This window comes from Hyaloscypha bicolor, assembly GCF_002865645.1.
Source record: "Hyaloscypha bicolor E unplaced genomic scaffold K444scaffold_117, whole genome shotgun sequence".
NCBI classification, from domain to species: domain Eukaryota; kingdom Fungi; phylum Ascomycota; class Leotiomycetes; order Helotiales; family Hyaloscyphaceae; genus Hyaloscypha; species Hyaloscypha bicolor.
In genome coordinates this window covers 2406889-2433592 of record NW_020194619.1, presented here as the reverse complement: position 1 = coordinate 2433592, position 26704 = coordinate 2406889, and positions in this window count along the sequence as shown.

Sequence of the window (26704 nt, the reverse complement as noted above, 5' to 3'; positions counted from 1 at the left end):
CGTATTCTTTACTAAATTACAGTAAAAAAATATTATTAGTTAATAAAATAAAAAGGGCTATTAAATAACTAAAAGAATAAGGCTAATTAATTGGCCGAAAAGTTAAAGCAGTTAAATAGCCAAAAGAACTAGGGCAATTAATTAGCCGAAGAATTAGGGCAATTAAATAGCTAAAATAATTAGAGTAATTAATTAGTTAAAAAGTTAGAATAATTAATTAGTTAAAAGATTAGAGTAATTAAATAGCTAAAAACGCTTTACTAAGTTATAATAAAAAGTAATTAATTAGCTAAAAGATTAGGGCAATTAAATAACTAAAAAAAAAGTAATTAATTAACCTAAAAATCTGGGTAATTAATTAATTAGCTAAAGTACTTTATTAAATTATAATAAAAGTAAATTAATTAAAAAGAAAGCAATTAATTAATTAAAAGTATTTTATTAAATTAAATTATTCTCTTTATAAATATTTATAATAAATCTAATATTTATTATATTTTTAAATTTTATTTATATTATTTCTTATTTTATTTCAAGCTAATTAAAATATAAAAAGGTTTTTAGCTTATTTATATAATATATTATAAATATAATAAAATATATAGCTTTTATTAATAATATTTTATTTGTTTATATCTTTAATTTTTTAATAAATCTATAAAATTAATATTTCATTTTATTATTATATAATTATAAAACTCGGGAAACGAAATATAAATAATAAAATATAAAATACGAAATATAATTAAATAATTTAATTAATAGCTTATTTCTATTAGGCTTAATAAATTTAGGAATTATATATTAATATTATAATATTATAATTTCTATTTCTAAATATTAACTATTTTACTAATTTTATATAAATAATATTTTATAATTATATAATAATATTATATATTTCTAGTAAATTAATATTAATTAGTTTATATATATAAATTAAAAATAGAATTTTTTAAGCTAAAGAAATATTTAACAGCTTATAATAAAATTGAACTAGTTTATATTAAAAAGGAGAATTATTTATTAATTTTATAAAAAAGCATTTAATAGCCTAAAAGAAAAAATAACTAGCTTTTATAAAAACTAATAATTATTTTATTAAAAAAAGAAATTATTTATTAATTTTATAAAAAAGTATTTAGTAATTCAAAGAAAAAGAACTCTAATTTTTACTAATTAATAAATAGTTAGCTATTTAATTATCTATTTATTTAATTATTTACTATTTTTTAAAACTATTTTTTTTGACTCTAAGACTATTTTCTTAGAAATTATCTTTTTTACTTATATAATACCCGAATTTATAGGATTTTCTTTTTGGAATATATGCCCTATATATACTTTTAAAGCTCTTTAATTATAACTTTAATTATATTACTAAATTAAATTCTTTAAGCTTTAGATTCTTTTAGAATTATAATATTTTATTTCTTAAATTTCTTATTATAAACGAAATATTTAAAAACGAAATATTTATTTTAATATCTTTAATATCTTTAATATTTTTAATATTTTTAAATATTTTTATTACTAAATACTTTTTATAAACCTATTATAAATTACTTTATTTTTAAACTTTTCTTATTATAAATTATATATATATTAGAAAAAGCTTAGTTCTAAGAATTTAATATAATAGAATTATAGAATAAATATATATAAATAAAGAAATAGAAAAGTAATATTAATCTAATTACTTATAATTAGTATAAGAAATAAATAAATTAAGCTAATTATAAATATTTATAAATAACTTAATTAATATATATATAATTATAATTATTAGTATAGCTATTTCTTTAGGAGTTACGTATATAGTTACGGGATATGGAATACGGGATATAGGCAATGAAATATAGATAATAAGATATAGGATATAAGATATAATTATATAATCTTGTATCTTATTAGTAACTCGACTAGTAAACTAGACTCCTTTAGGCTTAGCAGATTTAGGAATCATATATTAATACTATAATACTATAATTCTTACTTCTAAATAATAATAACTTTACTAACTAATATAACTAGCATTTCTATACCTATATAATAGTACTATATATTACTAGTAAACTAATACTAATTAGTTTATATATATAGATTAGAGAAGATTTTAGATTAGTCCTAAAAGTATTTGGTAGCCTAAAACAAATCTAGTCTATTTTATATTAAAGAGAACTACTTATTAATTTTATAAAAGTATTTAGTAGCCTATAAAAAAGATATCTAGCTCTTACTAATTAATAAGTAATTAGCCATTTAATTATCTATTTATTTAACTTCTATTATCCTTTAAAACTAACTACTTTTAGCCCTAAGACTACTTTCTTAGAAACTATCTTTTCTACTTATATAATACCTATATCTATAGGATCCTCTTTCCGGAATATATACTCTGTAATACCCTTAAAGCTCTTTAACTACTACTTCGATTTTACTATTAAATCGAGTCCTTCGAGTTTTAGACTCTCCCGGAATTATAATATTTCACTTCCTAAATTTCTTATTATAGACAAAATATTTAAGGATGAAATATTTACTTTAATACCCATAATACCCCTAGATATCTAGGGCATCTGGTATCTGAATCAGGTATCTAGTATCTCAATAACCAGATATCTGGCATCTTAACCAGGCATCTAAGCTAGGTATCTGGTATCTAAACCAGGTATCTGAACCAGGCATTTGGATATCTTTACTACCGAACCCTTTCTATAAACCTACTATAAACTACCTTACCTTTGAACCCCTTCTGCTATAAATCATATATATATACTAGAAAGAACCTAAACTCGGTTTAGTATAGATACTAATAAGGGAAAGGAACTAATTAAGAAATGAAAGAACGGTATTAATCCGGTAACTATAATAAAGGCTAAACTTTAGGAATATATAACTACTAAGATATATTAGTATATCTTATATAGGAAGAATAATAATAATCTATAGGATCTATTCCAGGATAACTTTAAAAACTTTAATACTATAGTATATAGTCTAATTAACTATATACTTATATAAAATCTTCGAGCCTAACTTTAGTATAATAGTATTTATATTAAATAGAACTATAGAAACCTTACTATTATATAATTCTTTATTAATTTTGCCTAAGAAAAGACAAAGAATATATAGAATAAAGCTAATATTATTAATAATAATCCAATTAGAATAGATCTTTTTTAGAGACCTATTATATTAGTTTATTTTATTCTAGATAGAACTAGATATAAGGGAACTAGATAATCTCAGTTAAGAAATCAAGCTATTTATTTACCTTTTCTAAATTAAGGCTATTTACTACTTCTATTTTTACTACTACTAGTATTACTACTAAACCCGAACTACTATTAATTAGTACTTACTATTTCTACTAGGAAGCTTATTAGAGAAGTAGTAAAGATATATTCCAAAGTATAGAAATATAATAGAACTAATAATAGTTTTAATTATAAACTTACTATCTTTCTTAATATCTGCTAATATATAAAGCTTTTAGGAAAGATACTAGTAAGAGCTTTTTTTATTATATTAAAGAAACTAATATAAGACTACTTTTATAATAACTAGCTCTCGAGCTATATATATAAAAAGGCCTATATAAATATTTATAGCTTCTTTAAAGGCCCCGGTTTCTATTATCGAAATTTAGATAAATAGAATACTATTACCTTAGTAACTATAATAGTAAAGAATCCTAAAAAAAACAATATTTGAGCTTGTCTAAATACTAATTAATAACCTATATAAATTATAGTATAGCCTTACTCCTGCCTTATAAAGTACTAAATTCCTATATAATAAGATTATTACCTTTTATTAAGGCTTATTAATATACTAATATATAGTCTCGAACCCTTCTAATAATCTCGGCTCGCTTATTAATAAGCTCTAATTATCTATTACTACTTATAAGAAAAAGTAATAAATTACTACCAAAACCTATTTTACTAATTAATAATACTATTCTTAAAACCCTCTAAACTACTATCTGTCCGGAAATTATTAATATAGACCTAGCCATAACTTCGGAACCCGTAATAACTATTTCAAGTCCTGTAATTATAATAATTATACTCCGAAATTGTATTTTATATATAAGAGACCCGAATACCGTTTATAAAAGCATATACTAAAGGAATAAGAAGCTAAGAAAGCTCGATTTAAGAATAGAAACGTTTACTAATTTAGATTCCGAAATACCTATAACTTTAATAAATGCTTTAGTAGTATTTATATATAGTATATTACTGAATTCAAAAGAGAAAAGAATAATGAGAATAATAAGAACGAACTAGTAGGTAATACTTTTAAAGTCTTACTAGCAGAAATGAATAAAGGAAAGAAATATTATTCTAATTCCTATTTTACTTCTATTAAGAGCTTCCTAGCCACTCCTATAGCCCTTATTTCTACTATTCCTATAACTAATACCCTTATAAATAGCCTTACTTCTCTTTCTTTTATATACTAGATAATAGGCAAAAATTATACTTTAGAGCCTATTAAATAAATAGAAGATATCTAGATATTTATAATTAATAGTATATTAAGATATAATACTTATTATTTTTATAAAGTTATAATTAATACCGGAATCTCTAGATTCTTAATTACTAGTTCTAACTAATTCCAAGCTTTATAGCAGACTAATAGTAGTATTAAACTTAATAAAACTACTAAAGATTAAGTTAATATCTAGTTTAGTATTGGATCTATATCCTCTATTAGATCTGTAATAGTAAGAATACTAATTAGGTAAGTATAATTCTATATTATACTTATAAAGACTTCATTTCTACTTAGCTTAGCTAATATAAACAAGCTAGAAGTCTATTTCAATAATCTTACTAATTATCTCATTACTTTTACCAGATGTTTTATATCTATAGTATAATGTTTTAGATACTCTTTCCTACTTTAAAATACTATTCTATAAAGGTTTATTTCCGAATCCTTTATTTATAATTCCTGCTTTCTTATAAAAATCAAATTATAATATTTATATTACTATTTTAGTTATTTATTTATTAGTAAGCTTTGAAACATATTAGAATAAGCAGGCTATAATATTAATATAAAAGCCCTTAAGTACCTTATAAAGTACTATAAGTAATACCAGAAATTCGGATAATTACCGGAATAATTTAAATTTAATCTGAGAGATAATATTAGCTTTAACTACTTTATTATTATTAATATTTTCTATATTTCTAGTAAGCCTATACTTTATATTATTAATAAAGGTACTAGATATTAAGCCTGCTAATAGCTTTAAAATATTAGTATATTATATATCTGGGATACCCTAAAATAGTATTAGATTAATATCTATTTAGGCCCTTTTAATTAGATTATAGTAGATACCGGAAAGCAGTTTACTAGTAAGGAGTTTATTTAGCTTATAAATACTATAGGAACTAAGGTTAAAATTATTCTAATAGAAGCTTATAGTTCCGTCGGAATTATAGAATACTACTATAGCCTAATTTAATATACTTACTTTATTATTACGGCCAAAATTAATAAAATTAATAAAATTAATAAGGATATTATATTTTAAATGGCTTTTAAGGCTATTAATAATTCCGCTAGACCTAATAGTATTATCCTAACCCTCTTGGTTTATAGTACTTTACCCCGAATAGCCAAATATAATACCCTATTACTAATTATATTATAGTAATTAGTAGTATTTAAGAAGGCAATAGTAGAAATTCAGAAGCTTCGAACTAGATACCAGATTACGAATACCCTAAATACCCGAAATAGTTCTAGTACTACTAATATCTATAAACTTTCCTTGAATTCGGATATTCTCGTATAGTATAAAGAGAATACTAGTTAATCTAGTAGTTAGGATAGGCCATATAAGCTAGTAGCTATTAATAGGAAGAACTATATACTAGCTCTACTATATAGTAATACTACCTTCTGCTTAATCTCTATAAAGCCCTTTTATATAGGAAATATTAAGATTATTACTAATAGCTCCGAACCTAAACCTGTTTCCGAATTCTATAGTAAGGCTAAAGGTAATACAGGTATAATTTCTCCTGCTATTTCTGCTATTTCACTAAAGTATAATAGAGGATGCCCTTATAAGAATACGGATATTATAATATTTCTATAAGATAATAACCTATATAAGAACTCCTGTCAAGTTAAAGTTACTAGCCTCCTAGAAAAGAGTATATTTAAGGTTACTTCCAGATCTTAGGTACTAAAGGAGATATATATCTTTAATTCCCGGTTTATTAATAAGATTAAGAATAAGAATATAGAGAGAAAGCTTAAGAAGTCGAGACTAGTCGTTCAGGCTTATAATAATAGTAAGAAATATATAGTATTAATATAATTACCTACTATTTAATATATTAGTTAGAGAATTATCTTTAGTATTATTACTATAATAATAGATATTATAGAGCTATATTTATATAATATCTTATAAGCTTATATCTAATTAATAACCTTACTTAACCGTAATTTTTATATTAACTCACCTTATAAGCTTACTAGAGAGCTAAATCTGAATAATAATTCGGTTCTAAAGGTTATAAAACTATTATATAATATACCAGAAGCTAGGAACTACTAGTTTAAGACTTACTATTTCTATTATATTAATAAGCTTTCTATAAAATAATTAACTTATAACTCTTACCTCTTTTATAGCAAGTAATTCTTTGGAATTATTGGCCTTTAAACTAATAATATCCTGTTTATTAGAACTAATGATTTTGTAAAGACAAAGTAACTAAAGCTCCAAGAGGCTAAGTTCTTGGCAAAGGAATATAAATGCCTTATTATTAACTATAATCTCAAGTTTAATAAAGGTATTATTTATATAGATATTACTAGAATTACTCTTATATAAAAATACTAGTATAAGAACTTCTAAACCATTTCTATAAAAAAATATTACTATTATAAGTAATAGGGGCACTATTTATTAAGATCTCTCTATTAAGGACTAATATATTACCTAATATACTAGAGAAACATATATTATATTAGTCTATTAACTAGAAGCTTTATATAATCTATTAATTGCGGCTTAGGCTATTAAACCTTTAGAAACTAATATAAAAGTATTTAATAAGCGTATTTAATAGCAAATTGAGAATGTTACTAGAGGACTAAGATTTATAAAACTAGTAAAGAAGTTCTTATATTTAATCGTTTTTATAGATGCTTTATTTGCAAATAATAGAGATCTCTCTTTTCAAATTAGATATATTCTAGTTCTAGTAAATAAAACTAGATATACTAATATTATCTACTAGTTCTTTATTAAATATAAGAGAGTTACTAGAAGTATTCTAGCTTCGGAACTCTATAGTATAGCTTACGGTTTTAATATAGGCATTTTAGTCAAATTTATAATTAATAAAGTACTAGAAATAGAACTATTACTAGTAGTCTATACGGATTCGAAGTTATTATATAAATGCTTTATTAAATTGGGAACTATTCGAGAAAAGTATCTAATAATTAATATAATATGCCTTTATTAGGTATATAAATAACGAGAGATTATAGAAGTTAAATAAATTAAGAGAGAATCGAATCCTGCTAATTTCATAATAAAATCGAAGCTAATAAATGCCCTCAAATACCTAATTAATATGAATACCATATAGTTAGATATAGAGGAATAGGTCGAGTATAAATAGGGCGGGAAATAAATATATGAGATAGGAAGATATTATAGGAAGAGAAGTTATATATAAAAGACTATAGCCTTTAGTATATAACTAAAACCTTAGAAATAATATGAATATATAAAGTATTTGAGAAATCTAATACTAGGCCAGATTAGGGAATTTATATATAATTAGAGAGAGATACTATTTTTTGTGTTTTTAGAGAGTTTCTAGTATTAGTATAGCTATTTCTTTAGAAGTTACATATATAGTTACGGGATATGGAATATAGGATATAGGTAATAGGATATGGGTAATAGGATATGGGATACGGGATATAGTTATATAACCTTGCGTCTCATTAGTAACTCGACTAGTAAACTAGACCCCTTTAGGCTTAGTAGATTTAGGAATTATATATTAATACTATAATACTATAATTCTTACTTCTAAATAATAATAACTTTACTAATTAATATAACTAGTATTTCTATACCTATATAATAGTACTATATATTACTAGTAAACCAATAATAATATATAATAAACTAGCCTAATTAGATAAGAATTAGATTCTAGTATTATATTATTTCTAGAAAAAAAAAGCTTATTAAAATAATACTAGAATAAAAACCTTATTTAATTAGACTAAAATATTATATATTATAATTATATATATATATATATATATATATATATTAATTAAAGTATTTATAAATAATTACAAATAATTATTCTAATCTAATTAAATTATATAAATATTATATTAATTAAATTCTATTTATACTATTTATAAATATTTACAAATTAATTAACTAAATTAATTAATCTTTTTATATAGTATTTATAATAATAAGAAAGTCCTAAATTATTTTAATATAGAATAAAGAGATTAATTAATAATAATTTCTGGGAATTATTTAAGAATAATTTTAATAATTTTAATCTCGAAATATTTAATTAACTATATTAATTATAAGCTATTTTATAATATAATAGTATTTATATTAAATATAATAATAAAGAATATACTATTATATAGTTTTTAGCTAATATTATTTAAAGAAAGAAATAATATATCTGAATTATAACTAATATTATTATTATTAGACTAAACTTTAATACGGGCTCTATTATTTTATTATATATATTTATTAATAATAATATTATAAGAAATTAATAATTATTTATATTTCTTTATTATTTGGAATTATTTCTATTAGTACTAGATTATAAAAAGCTAGTAATAACGGATTTCTATTACTTTATTATTTTTAAATATTTCTTTAAATAACTCTTTTATTAGAAAGCTAATTAGAGAAATAATAAGATATATAATAAAATATAGAAATATAATAAAAGTAATAATAATTTCAATTATAAACTTATAATTTTTCTTAATATTTACTAATATATAAAGCTTTTATAAGAAGTATTAATAAAAGCTTTCTCTATTATATTAAAGAAACTAGTATAAAATTACTTTTATAATAACTAGCTCTTTTAATATATATATAAAGAGATTTATATAAATATTTATAGCTTTTTTAAAAGCTCTAGTTTTTAATATTAAAACTTAAATAAATAAAATACTATTATTATAGTAATTTAGCTTAATATTCTAAAAGAATAATATTTAAGCTCGTTTAGTTACTAATTAATAACTTATATAAATTATAATATAAACTAGTATCTGTTTTATAAAATATTAAATTCTTATATAATAAAATTATTACTTTTTATTAAAATATACTAATATACTAATATATAATCTCGAATTCTTTTTCGAATCTTGGCTAATTTATTAATAAGCTTTAATTATCTATTATTATTTATAAGAAAAAGTAATAAATTAATATTAAAATTCTTTTTATTAATTAATAATATTATTTAAAAAAAATAGTTAAATAATTATTTATTCGGAAATTATTAATATAATTCTAGTTATAATTATAGTTTCTAAAATAGCTACTCAAATAGCTATAAGTCTAGTAATTATAATAATTATTTAAATAAATTATATTTAATATATAAAAAACACGAATACTATTTCTAGAAATATATATTAAAGAAATAAAAAACTAAAAAGGCTTAATTTAGAACCCGAAACCTCTATTAATGTTACGCTCTGCCGCTTCACTAGTATATTTAGCATCACGTGGCCACGCGCTGACGCATGCGGCTGGCTAGTATTTAGAACACCAAAGCTCCTGTACTCAGAGCTTCCCTCCTTAGTTTAGAATCCTCGGATTAAGAGCCACTCTACCTTGCTTTCTAAGCCCAGAGACCTGGTTTCGTGACAATTAATTTAAGGCTTTAAACTTTTATTAATTTAATAAGGAATTTAATAATAGCTATTTATAACTAGTAATTAAAAATAAAATAAAACAATATTATAAAAGTAATAAAAATAATAATAGAAAGAATTATTTAAGTAATACTTTTAAGGCTTTTTTAATATTAATAAATAAAATAAAGAATTAGTATTTAGATTTCTATTTTACTTTAATTTAAAGTTTTTTAGCTACTTTTATTATACTAATAATTATAACTAATATTTTTATAAATTTCTTTAAAAAAAATTTATATACTAATTAATAAATACAAATTATATCTCGAAATTTAAGAAACTATTAATAAAACTAGTTATAAAAAATACCTAAATCTTTATAATAAATAGTATTTCTAGATATAATATCTATTATTTTTATAGAATTATAATTAATACTAGAGTTTTTAGATTTTTAATTACTAATTTCAATTAATTTCAAGCTATATAATAAACTAATAATAGTATTAAATTTAATAAAACTATTAAAAATTAAATTAATATTTAGTTTAGTATTAGATCTATATTTTCTATTAAATTTATAGTAGTAAAAATATTAATTAAATAAGTATAATTCTAAATTTTATTTACAAAAACTCTATTTTTATTTAGCTTAGCTAATATAAATAAACTAAAAGTCTATTTTAATAATCTTATTAATTATTTTATTATTTCTATTAAATATTATATATTTATAATATAATATTTTAAATATTCTTTCTTGCTTTAAAATACTATATTATAAAGTTTTATTTTCGAATTCTTTATTTATAATTCCTGTTTTTTTATAAATATTAAATTATAATATTTATATTATTATTTTAATTATTTATTAGTTAGTAAATTCCGAAATATACTAGAATAAGCAGGCTATAATATTAATATAAAAGCCCTTAAATGCCTTATAAAATACTATAAATAATATTAGAAATTCGAATAATTATTAGAATAATTTAAGTTTAATCTAAAAAAATAATATTAGTTTTAATTATTTTATTATTATTAATATTTTCTATATTTCTAATAAGTTTATATTTTATATTATTAATAAAAATACTTAATATTAAGCTAGTTAATAGCTATAAAATATTAGTATTTCATATATTTAAAATATTCTAAATTAATATTAAATTAATATTTATTTAGGCTCTTCTAATTAAATTATAATAAATACTAGAAAGTAATTTACTAATAAGAAATTTATTTAACTTATAAATATTATAGGTATTAAAATTAAAATTATTTCTATTAAAACTTATAATTTTATTAAAATTATAAAATATTATTATAATTTAATTTAATATATTTATTTTATTATTATTATTGAAATTAATAGAATTAATAAAAATACTATATTTTAAATAGTTTTTAAGACTATTAATAACTTTATTAAATCTAATAATATTATTTTAATTTTTTTAGTTTATAGTATTTTATTTTATAGTATTTTATTTTATAGTATTTTATTTTATAGTATTTTATTTTATAGTATTTTATTTTATAATATTTTATTTTATAGTATTTTATTTTATAGTATTTTGTTTTATAATATTTTATTTCAAATTACTTAAAATAATATTTTATTATTTATTATATTATAATAATTAATAATATTTAAAAAGGTAATAATAAAAATTTAAAAGCTTTAAACTAAATATTAAATTATAAATGCCTTAAATACCTAAAATAGTTTTAATATTATTAATAATTATAAACTTTTTCTAAATTCAAATATTTTTATATAATATAAATATTAGTATAGCTATTCTTTTAAGAGTTATATATATAATTACGAGATATGAAATACGGGATATAAGTAATAGAATATAAAATACAAGATATAATTATATAACTTTATATTATATAAATAACTTAATAAATAGATTTAGAAATCGTATATTAATATTATAATACTATAATTTTTACTTCTAAATAATAATAACTTTACTAATTTTATATAAATAGTATTTTATATCTATATAATAGTATTATATATTACTAGTAAACTAATATTAATTAATTTATATATATAGATTAGAGAAGATTTTAGATTAGTTTTAAAAGTATTTAGTAGCCTAAAACAAATCTAGTTTATTCTATATTAAAGAAGGGAACTATTTATTAACTTTATAAAAGTATTTAATAGTTTATAAAAAAGATATTTAGCTTTTACTAATTAATAAGCAATTAGCTATTTAATTAATTATTTATTTAACTTCTATTATTCTTTAAAACTAATTTCTTTTAGCTCTAAAACTACCTTTTTAGAAACCATCTTTTCTACTTATATAATACCTGTATTTATAGAACTTTCTCTCTAGAATATATATCTTATATATATATTTTAAAGCTTTTTAACTACTATTTTAATTTTACTATTAAATCGAGTTCTTTGAGCTTTAGACCCTCCCGGAATTATAATATTTTACTTCCTAAATTTCTCGTTATAGACGAAATATTTAAGGGTAAAATATTTACTTTAATACTCTTAATATCTCTAGATATCTGGGGTATCTGGTATCTAAACCAGGTATCTGGCATCTCAACCAGGCATCTGGTATCTAGACACCTTTATTACCGAACCCTTTCTATAAACCTACTATAAACTATCTTACTTTCGAACCCCTCCTGCTACGAACCATATATATACTAGAAAGAACCTAAACTCGGTTTAGTATAGATACTAATAAGAGAAAGAAGCTAATTAAGAAATAGGAGAATAGTATTAATCCGGTAGCTATAATAAAGGCTAATTTTCAGGAATATCTAACTATTAAGATATATTAGTATATCTTATATAAAAAGAATAATAATAATCTATAGAATCTATTCCAGAATAACTTTAAAAACTTTAATACTATAATATATAATCTAATTAACTATATACTTATATAAAATCTTCGAGCCTAACTTTAGTATAATAGTATTTATATTAAATAGAACTATAGAAACCTTACTATTATATAATTCTTTATTAACCTTATTTAAAAGAAAATAAAAAATATATAAAATAAAGCTAATATTATTAATAATAGTCTAACTAAAACAGATTTTCTTTAGGAATCTATTATATTAGTTTATTTTATTCTAAATAGAATTAGATATAAAAGAACTAGATATTCTTAGTTAAGAAATTAAGCTATTTATTTATCTTTTCCAAATTAAGGCTATTTATTACTTTTATTTTTATTATTACTAATATTACTATTAAACCCGAACTTCTATTAATTAATACCTACTATTATTACTAGAAAACTTATTAGAGAAATAAAAAAAATATATTTCGAAATATAGAAATATAATAAAACTAATAATAGTTTTAATTATAAATTTACTATTTTCTTTAATATTTACTAATATATAAAGCTTCTAGAAAAAGTACTAATAAGAGCTTTTCCTATTATATTAAAGGAACTAGTATAAGACTACTTTTATAATAACTAGCTCTCGAGCCATATATATAAAAAGGCCTATATAAATATTTATAACTTCTTTAAAGGCCCTGGTTTCTATTATTAAAATTTAGATAAATAAAATACTATTAATTTAATAATTATAATAGTAAAAGATCCTAAAAAAAACAATATTTAAGCTTGCCTAAATACTAATTAATAATCTATATAAATTATAATATGGCCTTATTTCTATTTTATAAAATACCGAATTTCTATATAATAAAATTATTATTTTTTATTAAGGCTTTTTAGTATATTAATATATAATTTCGAATTCTTCTAATAAACTCGGCTAGTTTATTAATAAGCTCTAATTATCTATTACTATTTAGAAGAAAAAGTAATAAATTATTACTAAAACCTATTTTACTAATTAATAATACTATTTTTAAAACTCTTTAAACTATTATTTATCCGGAAATTATTAATATAAACCCAGCTATAATTTCAGAACTCGTAATAATTATTTTAAGTCTTATAATTATAATAATTATATTTTAAAGTCATATTTTATATATAAGAAACCCGAATATTACTTATAAAAGTATATATTAGAAAAATAAGAAACTAAAAAAACTTAATTTAAAAATAGAAATATTTATTAATTTAGATTTCGAAATATTTATAACTTTAATAAATGCTTTAATAATATTTATATATAATATATTACCGAAATTAAAAAAGAAATGAATAATAAAAGTAATAAAAATAAACTAGTAAATAATACTTTTAAAGTTTTATTAGTAGAATTAGATAAAAGAAAGAAATATTACTCAGATTCCTATTTTATTTCTATTAAAAGCTTTTTAGTTACTTCTATTACTTCTATTTTTACTATTTCTATAACTAATATTCTTATAAATAATCTTATTTCTCTTTTTCTTATATAATAAATAATAGACAAAAACTATTATAATTATTATAATATATAATACTAGTAAGAATTAGACTAGAACTAATAAGATATCTGGTATCTAAATAAGACATCTGATATCTAAGTATAGTATCTATAATTACCTAATAGTTATATATAACCCCGAGCTTAAGCTAGTATATAGGCCCGTATATAGCTTGTAATTATTTAGATCCGAGGCTTCTTTGAGATCTTCTTTTCTTTTTAGCTTTGAATTATTAAAATAGAAATAGTCTAACTATATTTTCCAGGCCCTAGATCTTATACTTATAAAATAATTTAAAGCTTATTTATTTCTTAATCCTATAGAGAATTTAAATAATATTTATCTAATTAGTTTTTAATAAATATAAATATAATATACTATAGCTACTTCTATACTAGTTAACTAATATTAGAATAAAAGAAAGCCCTAGAATAACTAGATAAGAAAGCCCTAGACTAGCCAGGTAAGTAAATAGGCTAGTAATCTTATTACTAAAATAAAGACTTATAAAAAAGCAAGTTCTGGAATAACTAGGCAAATTAGAAAGAGCTATAATATAAGATACTACTAGTATATTACTAGAAGATAAACCAGAGCCTTTTATTAAGTTTTCTAAAAGATCTAAATATTTTATTAATACTTATAGTAAGAGAAATACTTTCTTTTAAAGAACTAAGAAAGAAAAGAAATCTGCTTTATTAAAGGCAGACTTTCAAGAGTTATTACGGAACCCAGAAGCTTTATATAGAGAGATTATTAAGCTAATTCTAAAAATATATAATATTCTTACCTATAATAAGAACTACTATAATTAGCTAAGAGAAACCAAGCAAGTTCTATAAAAAAAAATAAAGCTATTATTAAGAAGCTTATTATATAACTTATAGAAATAACTAGTTCTCTTATTCTAGAAAATAAATATTTAGTTAAACTTTCTAATCTTTTTATTTTCGAAAATATAACTAAGAATAGTATTACTTTTAATAATTAGTTAGTTTAGATTAAGAATAAGCTCTATAATAACTCTAATATTTACTAAATAGAGAACCTTAAGATTATTTATATTTCTAATTATATAAATAGCTATATTTTTATACTAGTTTCTTCTTATCTAAACTAAGATAATTAATATATATATAAGACTATTAGAGAACTATATACCTATCTAAAAGAGCTATATAGTAACTCGAATAAGAAATATAATATTTAGTAAGCCTTTAAAAAGCTATTTATAAAAAAGAGCCAGACTTTTTAGGAATTTTATATCCTATTTCTAAAATATATAATAAACGGAAATATTAATCTATAGGACCTTAAGAATAATCTAAATAATAAGCTTATCTAAAAGCTTTAAGAGGCCATAGCTATATACTATAATAATTCGGCTATTTATATTATAAAGTTTATATAATACTATACTATAAATAACTAGTAGATTCGAGCTTATTATAAAAGAAAAGACTAGGTATTTAAGAAAGCTAATAAAGATATAAATAAGCCAAGCTTAGAAAATATCTCTTATATAAAGCCTGCTTTTAAAACTCTAGTAATAAATAAGTCTATTATTCCGAAGTCCGGATCTTTAGATCTCAAGTACTATAATTATAATAAATTTAGTTATATATCTAGAAATTATCTAAAATCTAAAACCGAATATATAAAGCAAGTCTTAGTAGCTAAGCTAGTAGTACTTATTATAAATAAGCTATTTAAGAATATAAAATAGAGAAATAAGAACTTTTAAGAAAAGTTTTCTTTTTAAGGCTATATTATATAAATATAATAGAAGTTAATTTAAGCTAGCTACTAGGAAATAAGATATTTATATTTCTTTATATAATTAGTAATAATAAATTAGATATTAAGACTTCTTTTCTTATTAATACTAGAGTAAATAGATATATTTTTATTAATTTCAAATTTATAAAAATAATTAAATAATTTCTAGATATTAAATCTATTTAATTAATATTATCCTATAATATAAAAGAGTTTAATAATAAGTAGGCCATATTTATTACTTACTATATTAAGCTTATATTCTTAATTAATAAACGGAAGGTTCTAGTACTTATACTAGTTATAGAACTAGATAAATATAATATAATTTTGAAATAATAATAGTTTATAAATACTAGTATTCTAATTAATTATAAAAATAGAAGATTAATCTAGCCAGATAATTAGCCTAGAAAAAAGAATTAGAATAAGGTCCTAATTATTATATATAAGAACTTAGAACCTGGAAAAAGTAACTAGTATTAAGAAAATATAAATAAAAGAAATAAAGCTATAGCTATAAATAAGTTCTGGAAATCTTAGCTTATAAAAAGGAAATTCTTTTATTCTTTTTCTAAACCGGACTCAGAAAGCCATATATAATAAAAGAATTAAGCTTAATATTATAGAGAAATATAAATAGCCTTAAGAAATATAGAAGTTTTTCCTAAACTAGAAACAGGAATATTAAAACTATATTATCTAAAGAAAAGCTATAAGATCTAGTTAAGGCCTATAATTAATATTATAGATATTTTACTAGCTATTTTTTAGATAAATCTATAAAAAAAGAAGAATCTTTTCTTTATAATCTTATTTTTCGAGATTAATAAAAAACTAGAATTATAATAAGAGAATAAGTTTATTCCGGGCAAGTAATAGCCAGGAGAAATAAAGCTATAGTAGCTAGTAAGAGTTTTACTAGAAGAGTTTAAGAATTTTATAAATATCTTTTTTAAGAAAGTATTAAATATCTTATTCTTATATTAATTATATAACTATAAGATTTAGATTAATAATCCCAAAGGCCTAGAGAGCCTAGGATATTTCTTAACTTATTAATAGTTAATCTATAAACTATAGGAAATTAAATATTTCCTTAAAAAGAACCTCTAATAAGGCTTTATTAAATTAAGCTAGTTTCTTTTTATATTTCTGATTCTCTTTATAAAAAAGGCTAATAGAGCTCTCTAATTCTATATTAACTATTATAAGCTAAATAACTTAATATAGAAGAATTATTATTCTTTTTTCTTTATTTATAAGATCCTTATATAGCTAGCTTAAACTAAGGTTTATATAAAGCTAGATATTTAATAAGTATTCTATTAGATCTAAATAGATCCAGAATTAGAAGAACTTATAATATTTCATATAAGATATAGGACCTATAAATATAAAGTTCTTTAGGAAGGCCTAATTAATAGTTCTATTATATATTAGAGATATATAAATAATATTTTCTTTAATTACCTTAATATTTTTTATATAGCTTATTTAAATAATATCCTAATTTATTTAGATAATTCCCTAAACTATAAAAACTATATATAAAAGATTCTTTAGTAGCTATAAGATATTAGTTTCTAAGCAGATATTAAGAAATCAGAATTCAAGATTACTTATATAAAGTATCTAGGCTTTATTATTTTTACTAAAGGTATTAAAATAGATTTAGATAAGATAGTAGTTATTAAGAACTAGTAATTACTAAAGATAATTAAGGAAATATAAGGCTTTCTAGGTTTTTATAATTTTTATTAGTATTTTATTATAAAATATAACTATATAATAAAGCCCCTAATAGCTCTAATATATAAAGAAGTTCCGTTTAAATAAATAGATTAGTATTAAAAAGATTTTATTAAACTAAAATAAGCTATATTTTCGGTACTAATTCTATATTACTATAACCCGAATTTCCTTATTATAATTAAAACAAATATAATAAATAGAATTATAGCCGGTATTTTCTTATAATAAAATCCCTAAATAAGACTCTAGTATCTAGTAGTATTCTTTTCTAAGATTATATAGCTAGTAAAGCTAAACTATAATATTTATAATAAAGAAATACTTATTATTATTCTTTTTTTAACTAAATAGTAAATAGAACTAGAAGATCTATAAGAAGTACCTTTTATAATTTACTTAAATTACTAAGCTCTCAAGTATTTTATAACTATAAAAAAGCTTTTAGTAAAATAAGCTTATTAGGTAAAATACTTTTCTTATTACTATTTTAAGCTTATATATTAGACAGGTAAATTAAATAAATAAGCAAATATCCTAAATAGGAAATATAAGAATATAATTATCTAGAATAAAATAATAATAGCTTACTAAACCCAAATTCTCTTTCTATAATAAAAGATTAATAATAATATTATATAAGATTTCTAGTTAGCCCTAATTAAGGCCTTTATAGGCCTAGCTTAAAAAAGAATCTAATATAATAGTATTTAGTTAATAGATAAATTATTAAGCGAGAACCAGAAATTACTAGAGCTAGAAAAGCTATAGAATAAGATAAGAAATAAGAAAGAAAATATATAAATATTATAAAATAGTCTTTTCTTATAATATAATAAACTATTTATATCTAATAATATAATAATACCCGAGATATCCTTATATATTACTTTTATTTAGAAGATATATATATAGCTCCTAATAAAATATCTAGAATAAGCCGAGCTTTAATAATTTCTTTAGGTCTACTATTACTAGCTAAACTAAGATACGAATATTAATTAGTATAAAAATAACTACTATATCTATTAATAATCCTATATTTCTAGAAATAAGAAGCCAGGGCTCTTATATCTATTACTAGTCCCTAATTACTTCTAATAATATATATTAGTAGATTTTAAAAAGTATTTAGAAAGTAGAAATAAATATAATATAATAGTAATTTTTATTAACTACCTAAATAAGTACTCTATTATAATTCCTATTCGAGATATAATAATAGCTAAAGAATTAGTATTTCTATTTCTTATTTATATAGTTTACTAAATTAGTATTCTAGAGACTATAATATCTAATTAAGGCCCCTAGTTTATATTAGATTTCTAGAGCAAGTTCTATAAATATATTAGTATAAAGCTTAAGTTATTAATTACTAATTATTTTTAAACTAATAGCCAGATAGAGATTATTAACTAGTACTTTAATTAATAGCTATATTTCTATATAAATTACTATTAGAATAATTAGAATAAATAGATAATAATAATTAATTACTAGTAGATAGCTTTAGTTTATAAAACTATAGGCTAATTACTATTTCTTATAAAAAAGGGCTATAAACCGCAGATATTATTTTACTAGAAAACCTAAATATAATTAGATATCCTAAAGAAAGAACTAAATAGATAAGAAATAAAGGCTCTAGTAATATAGTTCTATAAATTATAATAAAGGATATAAGAGAATATAATATAAATATAAGAGTATTATATTACTTAAGCTAATAAGTACTACTAATTAATAGATTTTGAAATAGGAAATAAGATATAGATTATTACTAAGTACTAGAAAAACAATTATTTAAGCCGCAAACTAGCTTACTAAATAGAAGAACTATATAAGACCCTGAAATAAATAGAATATTTCTTTAGGCTTAAGCTTCCGGAATTAATAAGAATATATCCGGTATTCTATATAGAAAAGCTATATAAAAACTCAGGTAATTCCCTTTCCGAATAAGTAAATCCGGAGCCTTTATTATTAGAATTATAAAATAGAGAAATAGAATATAAAGTTTAAGAGATACTAGTAGTAAAGCTACTTTATAGGAAGCTTAAATACCGAGTTTATTAGAAAGAATAGGATCTAGATCCGGAATAATATCCTATATTCTTATTAAGTAATAGTATCCTGGCTCTTTAGAGCTTTTATAATAAAAACCCCAAATAACTAAAACTACCCTAAAACCTCTTCTATTAGTTAGACTATACTAAGAATAATATAATACCAGAATTATATAATACGAATAGAAATTCTTATAAGTTATATATAAAAGGCCCTGGCCTTTAATATATAACCTATAACTTGAAAATTTAATAAGAACTTTTAAAGCTCGAGAACGAGCTTATTTTAAGAGAGGGAATAATATTATAGTTATTATAATATATAATACTAGTAATATTACGGTTATTATAATATATAGTACTAGTAGGAATTAGATTAGAACTAGTAAGATATCTAGTATCTAAATAAGATATCTGATATCTGAATATAATATCTATAATTATCTAATAATTATATATAACCCCGAGCTTAAGCTAGTATATAGGCTCGTATATAGCTTATAATTATTTAGATCCGAGGCTTCTTTGAGATCCTCTTCTCTTTTTAGCTTTAAATTATTAAAATAAAGATAGTCTAACTATATTTTCCAGGTTCTAGATCTTATATTTATAATAAAAACCATATCTTAAAGTCTATTAAATAAATAAAAATAATCAAATATTTATAATTAATACTAGAGCTTCTAGATTTTTAATTACTAGTTCTAACTAATTCCAAGCTTTATAATATATTAATAATAGTATCTAATTTAATAAAACTACTAAAAGTTAAATTAATATTTAGTTTAGTATTAGATCTATATTTTCTATTAGATCTATAATATTAAAAATACTAATTAGGCAAATGTAATTCTATATTATATTTATAAAGACTCTATTTCTATTTAGTTTAGCTAATATAAATAAGCTAGAAATCTATTTTAATAATTTTATTAATTATTTCATTATTTCTATTAAATGCTTTATATTTATAATATAATATTTTAGATACTTTTTCCTGCTTTAGAATACTATATTATAAAGCTTTATTTCCGAATTCTTTATTTATAATTCTTGTTTTTTTTTATAAAAATCGAATTATAATATATATATTACTATTTTAGTTATTTATTTATTAGTAAGCTCTAAAATATACTAGAATAAGTAAGCTATAATATTAATATAAAAGCCTTTAAATATCTTATAAAGTATTATAAATAATATTAGAAATTCAGATAATTACTAAAATAATTCAAGTTTAATCTAAAAAAATAATATTAGCTTTAATTATTTTATTATTAATAATATTTTCTATATTTCTAGTAAGCCTATATTTTATATTATTAATAAAGATATTTAATATTAAGCCGCCTAATAGCTTTAAAATATTAGTATATTATATACTTGAAATACCTTAAAGTAATATTAGATTAATATCTATTTAGGCTCTTTTAATTAAATTATAATAAATACTAGAAAGTAGTTTATTAGTAAAGAGTTTATTTAATTTATAAATACTATAAGAATTAAGGTCAAAAACGTTTTTATAAAAGCTTATAATTCTATTAGAATTAATAAGAATACCGTATTTTAAATAGCTTTTAAGGCTATTAATAATTTTATTAGATCCAATTATATTATTTTAACTCTTTTGATTTATAATACTTTATTACTAATTATATTATAGTAATTAATAGTATTTAAGAAAGTAATAGTAGAAATTTAAAAGCTTTAAGCTAAATACTAAATTATAAATACCCTAAATACCCGAAATAATTCTAGTATTACTAATATTTATAAACTTTCTTTAAATTCGGATATTCTTATATAATATAAAGGAAATACTAGTTAATCTAATAATTAGAATAGGCTATATAAGCTAATAGCTATTAATAAAAAGAACTATATACTAGCTTTATTATATAGTAATACTATCTTTTGTTTAATTTTTATAAAGCTCTTTTATATAGGGAATATTAAGGTTATTTCTAATAGCTCCGAACCTGAAATTATTCCCGAATTTTATAATAAGACTAAAAGTAATATAGATATAATTTCTTTTATTATTTCTGCTATTTTACTAAAGTATAATAAAGAATAATCTTATAAAACCCCGGATATTATAGTATTTCTATAGAATAATAACCTATATAAGAACTCCCGTTAAGTTAAAATTACTAGTTTTCTAGAAAAAGATATATTTGAAGTTATTTCTAAATTTCAGATATTAAAAGAAATATATTTTTTTAATTTCCGGTTTATTAATAAAATCAAGAATAAGAATATAGAAGAAGAATTTAAAAAATTAAAACTGGTTATCTAAATTTATTATAATAATAAGAAATATATAATATTAATATAATTATTTACTATTTAATATATTAGTTAGAGAATTATTTTTAGTATTACGGAATTATATTTAAATAATATCTCGCAAGCTTATATCTAATTAATAACCTTATTTAACCGTAATTTTTATATTAATCTATTTTAAGAATTTACTAAAAAGCTAAATCTAATAAATAATTCTATTTTAAAAGTTATAAAATTATTATATAATATACCGGAAGCTAGGAATTACTAGTTTAAAACTTACTATTCCTATTATATTAATAAGCTTTCTATAAAATAATTAACTTATAATTCTTATTTCCTCTATAATAAATAATTCTTCGGAATTATTAGCCTTTAAACTAATAATATTCTATTTATTAAAACTAATAATTTTATAAAAGCAAAGTAATTAAAGCTCTAAAAGACTAAGTTCTTAGGTAAGAAATATAAATGCCTTATTTCTAATTATAATCTCAAGTTTAATAGAGATATTATTTATATAAATACTACTAGAATTACTTTTATATAGAAATACTAATATAAAAACCTCTAAGCCGTTTTTATAAAAGAAATATTATTACTATAAGTAATAGAAATACTATTTATTAATATTTTTTTATTAAGAACTAATATATTATTTAATATATTAGAGAAATATATATTATATTAGTCTATTAACTAGAAGCTTTATATAACTTATTAATTATTATTTAAGCTATTAAACTTTCAGAAACTAATATAAAGGTACTTAATAAGTATATTTAATAGTAAATTGAAAATACTATTAGAGAACTAAGATTTATAAAGCTAGTAAAAAAGTTCTTATATTTAATTATTTTTATAAATGCTTTATTTATAAATAATAGAAATTTCTTTTCCTAAATCAGATATATTCTAATTTTAATAAACGGAACTAGATATATTAATATTATTTATTAGTTCTTTACTAAATATAAGAAAGTTACTAGAAGTATTCTAGTTTTAGAACTTTATAATATGGCTTATAGTTTTAATATAAGTACTTTAGTTAAATCTATAATTAATAAAATACTAGAAATAGAACTACTATTAATAGTTTATATAAATTCAAAGTTATTATATAAATGCCTTATTAAATTAGGAATTATTTAAGACAAATACCTAATAATTAATATAATATATTTTTACTAGATATATAAATAATAAAAGATTATAGAAATTAAATAAATTAAGAGAAAATCGAATTCTACTAATTCTATAACGAAATTAAAGCTAATAAATACCCTTAAATATCTAATTAATATAAATATAATATAATTAGATATAGAGAAATAAATTAAATATAAAATAGATATATAAAATAAAAGAATATTATAAAAGAGGAAATTATATATAAAAGGCTATAGCCTTTAATATATAACTAAAACCTTAAAAGTAATATAAATATATAAAGTATTTAGGAAATCTAGTATTAGGCCAGATTAGGGAATTTATATATAATTAGAAAAAAGTATTATTTTTCGCGTTTTTTAGAAAAGTTCTAGTATTAATATAGCTATTTCTTTAAGAATTATATATATAGTTATAGGATACGAGATATAAAATATAAATAATAGAATATAAAATACGAGATATAGTTATATAACCTTATATTATATAAGTAACTTAATAAGTAAACTAGACCCCATTAGGCTTAGTAGATTTAGGAATTATATATTAATACTATAATATTATAATTCTTACTTCTAAATAATAATAACTTTACTAACCTTATATAAATAGCATTTTATACTTATATAATAATATTATATATTACTAATAAATTAATAATAAAAGAAATATTAATTAATTTAATAATTAGAATAAATTATATAAGCTTATAATAATAAACGAGAAGTTTTATATATTAGCTCTATTATATAATATTATTATTTTCTATTTAATTTTTATAAAGCCTTTTTATATAGGAAATATTAAAGTTATTATTAATAATTTCAAATCTAATTCTATTTCTAAATTTTATAATAAAACTAAATATAATATAAATATAATAAAAAATACTTTTATGAAATCTCTAATATTAAAGTATTTTTATAAAATAATAATTCTTATTAAATTAAAATTATTAGCTTTTTAAAAAAAAGTATATTTGAGATTGTTTTTAGTTACTAGTTTATTAATAAGATTAAAAATAAAAATATAAAGAAAAAACTTAAAAAATCGAGACTAGTTATTTAAGTAAATAATAATAATAAGAAATATATAATATTAATATAATTACTAATTATTTAATATATTAGTTAAAGGATTATTCTTTATATTATTACTATAATTATAAAAATTATAGAATTATATTTATAAAATATATTATAATTTTTATATTAAATTATTTTATAAACTTATTAAATAGCTAAATCTAAATAATAATTCGGTTTTAAAAATTATAAAACTATTATATAATATAATAAAAGCTAGAAATTATTAGATTAAAATTTACTATTTTTATTATATTAATAAATTCTTTATAAAATAGTTAATTTATAACTTTTGCCTTTTTTATAATAAATAATTATTTGAAATTATTAGTCTTTAAACTAATATTACTTTATTAATTAGAAATAATAATTTTATAAAAGCAAAATAATTAAGGCTTTAAAAAACTAAGTTTTTAGCTAAAAAAAAAATATAAATGCCTTATTTTTAATTATAATTTCAAGTTTAATAAAGGTATTATTTATATAAAAACTACTAGAATTATTTTTATATAAAAATACTAATATAAAAATCTTAAAACTCTATTAATTAAAAATATTATTATTATAAATAATAAAAGTATTATATATTAAAATCTTTTTATTAAAAATTAATATATTATCTAATATATTAAAGAAATTTATATTATATTAGTTTATTAATTAAAAACTTTATATAATTTATTAATTATTATTTAAGCTATTAAATTCTTAAAAATTAATATTAGATTAGATTAAGAAATTAATATATATTTTAAAAAAATACTATTTTTTATATTTTTAGAAATTATATATATAATTATATAATCTTATATTCTATTAATAATTTAACCAATAGCTAGTTTCTATTAGACTAATGAATTTATGAATTATATATTAATATTATAATATTATAATTCCTATTTCTATATATTAATTACTTTACTAATTTATATATTAAAAATTTTATATATATATTTCTAATAAGCTAATGATTTTTATTCGGATTTATTATTTAAATATATTCTAATTATAAATATAAAAATAGAATAACTAGTTTTTCTTTTATTATATTTTATTTATAATTTGAAAAAATAAGTATTTTTTTTAATTAAATATTAAATTAAAAGAATATATGCTCTAAAATTTACTTATAATTCTTATTAAAAAACGCGTTTTACAATTATATATTAGGCCTAATTTATTATTTAATTTATATATAAAGATTTCGAAAATAAATATATTTTTATTTAATTTTATTAGAATTAGAAAAATATTCTAAAAGTATTTCTATTATTTATATATTATAATAGTTAATTACTATTATATTTTTAATAAGGCCTTTAAATAATACTTTGAAAATAATAATAATTTAGTAATTAATATTATAAGAATATATTATATTAAAAAAGCTTTTTTTTATAAAAATTAGTATTTTATAAATATAATAAAAAAAGAAATTTCTAAGAACTTTATAATATATAAAATAATAGTAAAAGATCTTAAATAAAATATTAAAAAAAGCTAATTTAGTAATATTATTATAAGTAATAAAAAGCTAATTTAAATTATAATTATTTATTTAAAAGTTATAAATTCTTTTTTAAAACTAATAATATATCTAATATAATTAAACTAAATCTTTTTTAAAATTACTTCTTTTAGTTAATTAGTTTAATATTTTAATATAAAATTATAAAATAAAGTTAATTATATATATAACTCGAATTATATATTAAAAAAATATTAAAATATTTTAGAAAAGCTTTATAATATAAAAGAAAAAAATATTCTAAATATAAATAAATTATAAGCTTATATTAGTTATTTTATTAATAAATATATATTTATAAAAATAAAAATAAAAAGATATATATAATAAGTCCTAAAAATAATAAATTAGTTATAATAATTAAAACTATTTATATAAATAAACATAATTATTTCTAAAAAGAAAATTATAAATAATTAGATATTAGAAAATCTAATTAATATAAAATATATTAAATATATTTTTACTAAATATAAAAAAAAACATAATTATAAAGTACTTTAAATATTTAATTAAGGATTTAAAAGCCAGTTTAAATAAGTTTCAAAAAAATACCTTTTTCTTAATAAATATAAATCTGATATTTATAAATCTTTTTAATTAAAGAATAATAAATATAATAAATTAAAATCCGATCTATATACTTAGCTAAAAGCTTTTAGTAGATTATATAATAAAAGCTAAAGCTTTTATTATA